This window comes from Protopterus annectens, chromosome 1.part1, assembly GCF_019279795.1.
Source record: "Protopterus annectens isolate FY-2018-M chromosome 1.part1, PAN1.0, whole genome shotgun sequence".
Lineage (NCBI taxonomy): Eukaryota > Metazoa > Chordata > Ceratodontiformes > Protopteridae > Protopterus > Protopterus annectens.
In genome coordinates, this window is record NC_056726.1 from 613,583,720 (window position 1) to 613,595,899 (window position 12,180).

Consider the following 12,180-nt stretch of genomic DNA (forward strand, 5'->3'; position numbering starts at 1 on the left):
CATGGTGGATGATCTGTCACAAGGTGCATTTTGGATTAAACTTTGGCACAAATGTAGTTGCTCAGCATAATGCATCTTTTGTTGTGCAAGTGCAGCTAGTGTGGGGGTGTACATATCCCTCAGGAAGTTGGACACACCTGTGGGCCATGTGTTCCAATAAAGGGTGATGGCCATGAGGTGAAGTATGTGTTATAATATTGTTATGCAGGGGTGCTCTCCAGAGCATTGAACCATAACTATCACTGCACAGATATGTTCCCCATGTTTCAGATTGCCGTAAGTGAGTCCATATTGAGTACCTGATTTGTATTATTGAGCATCAAGACCCACAGTTTATTTCTTGGCTGTCCCTGTTGCACCACTGGACTTTCACTTGAACTTGACATGATGAGGGCACTATAGGGGAAGCACAGGCCATTGCCAGTATCCAGATTCTCAGGGATGACAGGTGCAGGCCCTGTCTGGCAAAGCATCATGGTCTGTCAATCATGTTATCCCAGGCAGAGAGATGCTGGATACTCTTGGAATTACACCAGTACATTACATGATTGTGGAATACAATCCTTGTCCCTGTACTGCTGCATCATTCTGGCCAATGGCAGAATGCTACCCAGGACTTGGGACATACCTGCATGGGCTACAAGACCTGATGGTTCCTACATGTGTTTCCATGCAGTAAAGACTACTGCATCATAGGTCCTGCACAACAACATAGAATATGCCAAAGACATGTGTATAGTTCAAAAGATGGTCTGAGTGTATGGGTATGTGGCTAATCATGGCAGACAGGTAGTTGCCCTCATATAGCTTGGTGTGTAACATAGTGCTAGAGTTTGCATTCACAAATGCGTACTGTTGGCCATATTTCTGGCCACGTGTACTGAGGAGTGACACAATTATGCAAACTATGTCATACAGTCTTTGTATCCTGTTGTCTGTCTATTCCAACTTGGGAGGTCTCTTGCTTAGCCAGAAACTTAGAGGCCTCTGTGGATGTGTGTGAATTCTGGTAGCATGTGAGTGTGTCCTTAATGTGTTCTGGTAAGGGTATGTGCTGGCTGTGGTGATGGAATGCATGTGTTAACCTACACCTCTTGACTGTCTAGTCTAGTCATGGGTGTAGGATGGACTGCCTCCAAGCTCACCACTGTAGCTGCTTCCCAGACAATGTGTGGGGTGTTGTGTTAGCTGGGTTTGGCAGTGTACATGTCTTAGAGATTGCATTCCTCCAGGATGACCACATACACAAAGCTAACATTAGCAAACACCAGTAGCTGATGAGTGGACATGCCTGCATGAGCATTCAGTACTACAAGTACCATGTACTGTATTTAGTTTACTTACTGTTTATGCAGATGTTTTAGACAGTGATACTCACAAGTACATATTTGTGTTATGGACGTGGCAACACTAGCTATTACAGGAACATGGTAGCTACCTTTAGTAGCAGTCTCCCTCTGAGGGCCACATCACATCCTGATAGTTGAGCAGAGATGATGAACATGTCAACAGGGCTGTATCCTTGTCTGGTTATATGCTCACATACCCACCAGAACCATGAGCTCTGTTGGCCACAGACACCCACTCCCCACACAGAGTCAAATATCAATAGACTCTGCTGCCAATATCGACATGATCAGGATATGATCAGATAGTGTAAGCTATCACGTATGAAGCAGCTATTATACATGGGCAGCAGTTTCCTACATCTTACACTCTTACAGCAGATGTCACATTACAGTTAAGGATGATATGCACCCTGTTTCATTACCAGTACTGTCCACATATTTCCAAGCAGCTGTTAGTCTACCAGTGAGAGGTTAGGCTACACAAAGCTAATGTTCAACCAGTGTGTCTCTACTGTCAATATCCACTCTATGTAGCTGTGCACATAGCCATTTGGCACATCCCTGTAACAAGGGTCAGTACACATTTGCAGAACACGTACACATGCACAGCTGTCATTGCTTGCAAACAACACTAGAGAGGTGGATATTAGGCAATGAGGACCTTTATGCAAGGCTCAAAAGACAAACACACCACCATATATAGCACAAGTAAACATAAACTGAGGGTAATAGGTTCATAGGTTGGTACTAGGATAATGGCCCTAGGGCCTATGCAAGCCTAGCCATAACAATTCTCTGTATATTTCTTCCCACAATATTTACTTCTCTGGACCCCTGTCTAGCAGGGTGACTGACGTGATCCCTGGGGTGAATTTCCTATCTCCCATCCAATCATCAAGGTTCCTTTTGAAGAGGGCCAAGGAGGTGATCTGCTTGACATGTATGGGAAGTCTATTCCAGAGTATGGGGAGTCTCTGGGTCAAGAACTTATCCCTCCAGCATGTTTTGTTCATTGTGATGACAAGGTTTAGATCCCTGGAGCATGTTGCTTTGAGGGATTGGGATTTCTTTAAGTGGAGCATGTCCAACAGCTCAGGGACTGACATGGCCTTATATGTTAAGCAGAGATCGCCTCTGAGTAGATGATATGCCACAGAGTATAGCTGGAGTTTTTTTAGACAGTCAGCATATGGCATCTGCTTTAGGCCTGTGATTCTTTTAGTGAGGTATTTCTGTGGCCTTTCCAACTGTTGCAGATGTCTTGTGAGGTACATACCAAATGGGGCATTATACTCTATAATGGGTCTAATGAGGGATGTGTACAGTGGGACAATGACCTCCTTTTTTCTGGATGAAAAGCCCTTAGTGATGAGGTGCACCACGTAGAAGGATTTTCTGACTGTTGTGGCAATGTGGTTATCGAAAGTGAGACCACTGTCTACCTGTGTCCCTAAGTCTCTCATCGCACTTTCAATGTTTAGTGTCCTGCCACCTATGTGGTAATTCATGGGTACATGTTTTTTCCCAAATGGGATAACTATACATTTCTTGACATTAAGCTTGAGCCCATGGCTCTGGCACCAGGCATCTGTTTCTGTAAGGCCCTTTTGTAGAATATCCACATCATTTGGGGATTCAATAATGGCTCCCAGTTTGCAGTCATCTGCAAACTTTGTTAGCCAGAGTCCCTTAGTGTTGGCCTGCACTTCAGAGAAGTAGATGCCAAACAAGAGTGGTCCCAGGACTGAACCCTGAGATACTCCACTTGTCACTAAGTCTGGAGCTGGATTTGGAGTCGGCTACATTTATAGTCTGGGTTCTGTCAGTAAACCAGCTGGCAACCCACTGAGTGACATAGGGATTTATGCCCAGCTTAGTAAGTTTATCTATGATTCCAGAGTGGGGGATGGTGTTGAAAGCTTTGGCGATGTCCAGATAGGCTGTTTGGACCACCTTACCCTCGTCCACAGCTCTGGAGACTGATTCAAAGAAGTCAATCAGATTCAGAAGACAAGATCGGCCCTTCACAAACCCAAACTGGGTGGGGTCCAATGTTTCAAGGTTGCCAATGTCTTTGTTTATAAGTTCCATGATAATGTGTTCCATGCCCTTGCAGATCAGGCTTGTCAGACAGATGGGATGGTAGTTCCCAGGATCCAAGGCAGACCCTCCCTTGTGGAGCAGGATAACTGTAGCTGTGTGCCACTCAGTGGGCATGAAGCCTGCTGAGGTGAGGTTATGATTAAACATGATACTTAGGTGAGGTGCCAGTTCATTTTGTAGTTCATGCAGTACACAGCCTGGAATGTCATCTGGTCCCATGGATGCTGTATTCTTAGCTTTGGAGAGTGCGGTTTCTACCTGTGTGGCCATGATTATCGGAATTTGGCAATCTTTTAGTATTGAGATTGGCCTTTTAGGGGGTGAGAGGGGGTGAAGTTAGCACTAAATTGATCTGCCAGGATATTGGCAATATCCTTGGGATCAGTCTATTTAATGCCATTCTGTTGTAGCTCAGAGCAGATCTGAGCATTGCCATTTAGATTCTTGACATAACTATAAAATGCCTTGTGGTTGTCTTTGGAATCTTTGGCAATTTTATTTTTGTAACTAGCTTTTGAGGATTTTATGAGGGATCTCAGCTTCTTAATGAGGCTGGTGAGGGAGTTTTTTGCATCCTGGGAATTTCCTCTTTTCTGCAACAGTTTCTTCCTTCTGTTGTATAGTTTGTTTATAGCAGGGGACCACCAGATTGTCTTCCTTTTTTTGGAGAAGAGCCTCATGGTTCTATTTGAGATGGCACGATTCATGCACGAGTGGATGTGCACATGCAGTGCCTTAGTGTAGGATTCTGCAGTTGAACTTCCAGATCCCATCTGCGTGGGTGTTGTGAAGTTTGTCACTTCTGACTTCAGTAGCATGAAGTTGGCTTTGGAGAAGTTCTTTAAGGAGGTTTCTTTATGGGGGGTGGGGGTGGGGGTGGGATGTGGATGTCAAAGGTGATTTGCTTATGGTCAGACCTGACCAATGAGGTGGTTACCACTGGTGTGGAGCATCTATCTCTCATGTTGGTAATGACCAGGTCTAGGATATTGGAGCTCTTAGTGGGACAATGGATTAGTTGATCCAGGGCATTGGAATTTATGAATTCCAAGAACCATTGGAAAAAGGAGTTGGTACCTGAGTAGTTTTCCCAATAAATGACAGGGTAGTTGAAATCACCCAGTATTAGGCTGTTTGGTTGTATACTAATATTTTCCAGTATGTTTAGAAAGGTGTAGTGAGAATCTTGGGGCATAGTGGGGGATCTGTAGTAAGCTACAATTTGGATTGCAGTCTTACCTAGTGTTAGTTGCACCTGGAGAATTTCAGATGCATTGTGTTGGGCAACTAGCCTGGAGGTGTGAATGTCCTTGGTGAATATGGACACTCCTCCACCTTTAGTGTTTTGGTCTTGGTTTTGTGGCCAAAAAGTGTGGTAAGAATTGCAGCCTGGTATTGCAGAGGTGCTCTCTAGAGTCTTGAACCAGGTCTCAGTTACTGCACAGATATCGATGTTTTCCATTGCTAGGAGTGCCTTGAGAGAGTGCATTTTGAGGTTTAGACTTCTAGCATTGAGTAGCATTACCTTCAGAGTTTGCATGCTTGTATCTGTTATGGTGGTGGTTTTATCCTTTGAACCTTGCCTAAAAAAGGCACTATAGGGGTGGCAAGAGCTTTAGCCAGTAACCTGAATCCCAGGGGGTGACAGGTGCAGACCATCTCTGGCAAAGTATCGTGGTTTGTCGATCATGTCTTCCCAGGCAGACAAATACTGGATCCCCTTTGAATGACACCCAAAGCTTAGCCAATTGTTGAAGTCAATAATTGTGTCCTTATACTGTGGTATAATTCTGGGCGAAGGCAGGATGCTACTCAGGGCTAGGGTCATACCTGCCTGGGTCACATGATCCAAAAGCTCTTCCATGTCTCTTTTCATGTAGTCCAGGGAGGTACAGCCAGGTCATTCTCTCCAGCATGGACAATGACAGAGTCATATTTGTACTTGTTGTGGAGTGACTTGAGTGCATGTGTTATGTGGTGGATCCTGGCACCTGACAGGCAGCTGAATGTAATTCCCTCCTTGTTCTGCCTGGTGAGTGGGACATCAGTGTTCCCGACTATAGAGTCACCTATGACTAAAGTGTTGGATAAATTGTCTTGCCTTAGGGGCTGTTGTTGGGTGGCACACTGGTGTTGTGAGCTATGTGTCACTTTGGTTGTGACTGGTGTTTGTTTACTACTCAACGCCAGAAGTCTGGACCTCACATTGCATGCACTCGAGGCACTCCTCTGTATGGAGAACATCAGTATCTGTGCAGTAACTGGAACCTGGTTTAAGACTCCAGAGAGCAACTCAGCACTACCAGGCTATAACTCATACCACACCTTTTGGCCAAAGAATGTGGACCGAAACACAAATGGCAGGTTGTATCCATATTCGTCAAGGATACCCACACCTCCAGGTTAGTGGTGCAGCACAATGCATCACAGATAATCCAAATGCAACTAACAATGGCCAAAACTGCATTTCAAATTGTAGCTTGCTACAGATTGCCTACCATGACCCAGAACCCACAATCTACATTTCCGGAGACACTGGGACATATGAAGGTCCTACAAAAGCACCCTAATACTGGGTGATTTCAACTACCCAAACATTAACTGGGAGAACTACTCAAATAATAACTCCCTTGCCCAGCGCTTCCATGAATGTATATACTCAAATGTCCTGGATCAATTGGTCAACATCCCCACCAGAGGAAACAACATATTGGACCTGGTCATCACCAACACGGGTGACCAGTGTTCCACACTTGATGTCAACCCCTCACTGGTTAGATCAGACCATGGGCTAATCACTCTGGATATTCACATTCTACCCACAACCCCAAACAAGGAAACCAACGTGAAATACTTTTCCAAAGCAAACTTCACATTGCTTAAGACCGAGGTTAAAAGGTTCACAGCCACCACGACAATGGACAAAGCTGACCAGGATGCTGATACCTATACAAAGGCACTCTATGATCATCTGCAGGATTCCATGGCTCATGCTATCCCAAGGCAAACTAAGACCCACTCCTCCAAGAAAAGGAAACCAGTCTGGTGGGCCCCTGCCATAAACAGGCTCTACGATAGAAGGAGGATACTAGTACAGATTAGAGCAAAATCCCTAGAAGGAAAGACATCCCTGATCAGTATCAGCAAGACACTATGGTCCCTCATAATTTCTTCCAAGGCTAGCTTTGAAAGAGATAATTCCAAGGACTCTAACAATGACCACAAAACGTTCTTTGGCTATGTCAAGAACCTAAGTTGATACTCTCAGATCTGCTCTGAGTTGGTGCAGACTGGCAGACAATGCACTGAACAGACTGATATTGCCAACATTTTGGCAGACAGGTTCATTGCGAACTTTACACCCCTCTCACCCCCAAAAGGGCCCATAACCATACCAGAAGAATGTATGACCCCAGCAATCACTGACACACAGGTTAAAGCAGCCCTATTCAAAGCCAAGAACACAGCCTCAATGGGACCAGACGGTGTTCCAGGCTGTGTCTTACAAGAGTTCCAAAATGAACTAACCCCTCACCTAAACACATTGTTCAAACACAGCCTCTCTACAGGCTACGTACCCACAGAGTGGTGCACAGCAACAGTTATCACACTCCACAAAGGTGGCGCCACAGCAGACCTCGGGTACTAGTGCCCTATAAGCCTGACTAGTCTGGTCTGCAAGGCTATGGAGCAAATCATCATGGATCTCATTCACAGAGACATTGGGTACCTCCAAACCTTTGACCCCACCCAGTTTGGCTTTGTTAAGGGCAGACCATGCCACCTAAACCTGGTGGACTTCTTGGAGATAGTTACCAAGGCATTAGATGAGGGTAAGGTGGTCCACACAGCCTACCTTCACCTTGCAAAGGCTTTCAACACCATTCCCCATTCTAGTATTATAGACATACCCATCAACCTGAACATTAACCCCTACGTCACGAGATGGTTTGTAAATTGGCTCATGGACAGTACCCACACAGTGAGAGGTGCAGACCCTAGGTCCGACTGTAAACCAGTTACAAGTGGCGACCCCAGGGCTCAGTCCTAGGACACCTCATGTTTGCTATATACTTCTCTGAGGTACAGGCAAGCACAGCAGGACTTTGGCTGAAAAGGTTTGCAGACGACTGCAAACTAGGGCCCATAACTGATTCCCCAGCTGATACAGACACCCTCCAGAAGGGTCTCACTGAGATGCATACCTGGTGTCAATATCATGGCCTCAAGCTGAATGCCAAAAAGTGCATAGTCATCCCCTTTGGAAAAAACTAATTACCCGTGGACTTCCACATAGGTGGCAGTCCCCTACATACAGAAAAAGTAATAAGGGATCTGGGAACCCAAGTAGATAGCAATCTCTCCTTTAATAACCATTTTTCCAAGGTGGTTAGAATATCCTTCTATGTGGCCCCCCCAATCTCAAATGGGTTTGCATCCATAACAAAGGAAGTCATCACTTTTTAGACCCATTAAAGAATAAAACACCCCATTTGGGATGTACCTTATAAGACAACTGCAACAGCTTCAAAGACCACAAAATTACCACACCAAGAGGATTATTGACCTCAAACAGATGACCTATGCAGCCCAACTACAGAAACTCCAGCTGTAGGGTTGCATACCGTGTACTCAGAGGTGATCTCTGCTTGACATACAAGGCCCATGTCCAACCCAGTATTGATGGATATGCTCCACCTAAACAAAAGCCCCTGAGAGCCACATGCTCTAGGGATATAAACCTAACCACAACAATAACTAGGATGTGCTGGAGGGATAGATCATGACCCAGAGACTCCCCATGCTTTGGAACATGATTCCAATGTACATCAGGCATGGCCCCTCACTAGCACTTTTCAAGAGTAACCTTGACGGGTGGATGGGAGACAAAAATGTACCCCGAGGATCACTGCAGTGGCACCGCTGGACATAGGCACCGAGAACTAATGGCTCTGCTGTTCAGAGGTACAGGGAACTAACTTAAAGGGGTGGCGGAAGCCAACACACTCTAGCTAGGCTTATAAATGCCCTTGGGCAGTCAGCCTAGTATCTACCTATGAACCTATGAACCTATTACATGTCTTATGTGCATGGATAGTTAACTAGCTCTTCCATTTTACTTTGCTATCATGCTGATAAACTGTCAGATGACTACAAGTCAAATGTATCCTGTTATTGTGCATTGTAAATGCCAGTAGACATAATTAATGTTTGGCTAACATAACAGTAATACTATGTAAAATGTAATACATATCTGCCTACAATACTGTACATTACACAGTTATTGGCACAATATCCCACAATGCAAATCATAATTGCACAGTAGGCCCACCTTTGACATGTTATTTTCAGTAATACACTCATGCATATGCCTACTGTTACAATATATCAACCTATACAATCCCCTGTTATAGCACGTACTTGTTGGACCAACCCTGCCACTGACAGTGGCTAGAGAGGAATTGTTGGATTCAAAGCCCTTATATAGCATCCCTTGTGGTGTATGAGGTGCTTGCCTTGTGACCTACAGCAGTATACACATAAATACTACAAGCATTACTATGCTCAACAATACATCACTACAAGATAACTGTTTCCACTATATGCACTGCATACACTTTAATTATTACAGAACAGGTACTACATACACAGACATACTGAGTGTTCTACATACCTTATTAGTAACTCAAGGTGTTGTTGACTGTTATTTCAATCTTTTTCAGTTTGTGTTTAAATCTTCTTTGTAATGTTCTGCTGGTATATACAGATGGTTTGAATGTGTGACAAGCCATCCTTTTATAGTTAGATATCAGTAACATGTGCTATTCTGACCACCAATTGGTGTTCCAAAGTAGTTAATTATATGCACATCAGCTGTGCAGCTATTCCATTAGCCAATACCATGGCAACAGTGGTGTATAATTAAGTAGTCCACTTGGGCGTTGCCCCTTTGTCTTACTTTCGAGGAAGATGGCCTGGATGTGTTGCTTGTGATGTATTGCAAAAGCTATATGGAGACACAGCGATATATTAGCTTCATGTCCCCGTGGATTGTGTGTAATGCCTAGAAGATGTTGTTCTACATGTGAGTACAGCTGTTATATTTCAGAACATTGCTACTTATGCAGGGTTTGTTTGTACCTGATATTTCTGCAGATGTTTCAGTCTGGCAAGAATGTTTGAACAGCTCAAGGGTGTATGGTTATATGTATATAATGTTAGGGGGTTTACATTGTGTTCACCAGACATCTTTGGTTTGGTGTAAATATGTATCATACTGTGCTGATAATCAGTAACTGGTAACACTTCCTGGTGTACATACAACCCGCTGAAATGGGATTAGTGCAAACAAACCCTGTAACATCAGCAGTTGTTCCATTGTATAACAGCAGCTATTTCACATAGGGCCATGTTATTGTGTCTCTGACAAGGTATGTTAAGGCTTCAGCAGATGTCGTAGTGAGTGAATGATTTGTAATGTTATTAGAGTATGTATTGTAATTGGTTTGGGTGTAGGGGAGATGTTGGTGGGTGTACATAGCAGATGCAGGTGTGTAGGAACTGCCTATATACATATTTGATATGTATGTGAGGGTTCCTTCCCTATTTGAACACCTATCCTTTAGTGCACTAATACTATGGTAATTGCAGGCTGATTCATTAAGGCACTGTTAAATGGTTCCTGTATAGCATGCAGGTGATGTTAGTCCTTGAATCCTTTCGGCAATACATCGGAATGTAATAAAGTGTTGCTACATGAAAGTTGTCTGTGTATTTCTGTCATAGGTATCTGCAGTCATTGGAGTTGTGTTGGTGACTGACCCTCTTTGGCTCATGTCCATAGCACATATTTGTAATAGTGTATAGGCATATACTCTCCATATCCTTTGTTCATATAGTTTGGTCATGGCGGAATGTGATTGCTATGGTCCATGTTACACTCATACATGAACACTTCAACTGCTGTATATGGGATACCTATGGAATCCTGAACGCACACAATTCCGACACCCATAGTACCGGGCCCAGACTCCCAAACCCCACATTACCGAACATTCAAACTCGCAACAGTCAAACTCGCAAAAGTAACACAAACACAGAACACACACACAGACACTGCTACTCACCACATCCAAACAAACCATCCTACACTACGTATGGGCAGGCGGGCAAGCCCCTCTACACCCCCCCATGTGGGTGGCTGCACCACCACAACCCCCCACTTTAATATTCTATCTCTGAGATCGCAGAAACAGACACACAAGGCAAACCCACATCCACACATTATAGTCCCCCACAAACACACAACACACTCAGAACATGCACTTACACATACTAAAGCCCTCAGAAACACACTTACACACAGTAACCTACCTGAACCGCAACACCAGAAGCACCAAATCAAAGTCCCTTAACATCAGGATATTAAACACGTGCTTCTGGTGTTTCGGTACTGTGGCCTTTCGGTCTTTAAGCCTTGGGATTACACGTGTCGGTATGTCAAGTATTCTGTATTTGATAGGTATCCCATTTATATGTACCTCCATGGTTGTGTAGATGTTGTTAACCTATCTATATATCTACATATATATGTATATCCATATATATCGACATATACCTCTCTCTCTCTCACCCTCTCTCTCTCTCTCTATATATATATATATATATATATATGTTGATTTATATATATATAATATATAATATATATATATATATATATATATATATATATATATATATATCTATATATATGGAAGCACTTTACATAATCGAATTACTGAAATCTCGAATGTCATATGGTCGAGACCATATGATCGACATTTCAGTAAATCGAATATGTAATTGTAAAGTTTTAAAAAATAACACTTTACTTACCTTAAAACGTTACGTGCACACAGAGGCAAGGCTTCTTGAACGCTCTGTGTGTATGTAATGTTTTTATCTTTTTTTGTGGTATTGACAGGAAGTGGGAAATCTCCTGTTTTGCGCTTCTGCATACAGCGCAATATGGGAGATTTCCCTTTTCCCCACTGTAGCGCAATCTCGGAGTTGGTATATTTAAGTAGGGGGTGCAGGGGGTGAAGCCCTCCAAAAGTGATGTTTGACTTTTTTTTTTTGGGTTTCATGTTAGAAGTTCGAGTTTCCAAAACTCGATCTTTTGGTCTCGACTATATGAGGTTCGAGATTTTGGGAATTCGATCTTCTAAAGTGAATCCATATATATATATATATATATATATATATATATATATATATATATATATATATATATATATATATATATATATATATATATATATATATATATATATATATATATATATATATATATATATATATATATATATATATATATATATATATATATATATATATATATATATATATATATATATATATATATATATATATATATTATATATATATATATATATATATATATATATATATATATATATATATATATATATAAAACATACACCTTTCATTGGGTACACGGCGGTTTGTCCTATTTCCACACAATCCTCCCTTTTGCGTTTTAACTGTCAGAATACATAGCTACTGTTGGTACATCTCAGGTAGCTTAGTTGTAGGTTACTGTAAAGATTGTGTATATGGTTGCGTGTTCTAAGCCTGGCAGTGGTCATTTTACCTCTCAGAGCAGGCACTGGTAGTGCAAGGGTGATTAACGCACATTTCAGCGGTTGTGAGTGGCTTTGCCCGTGAT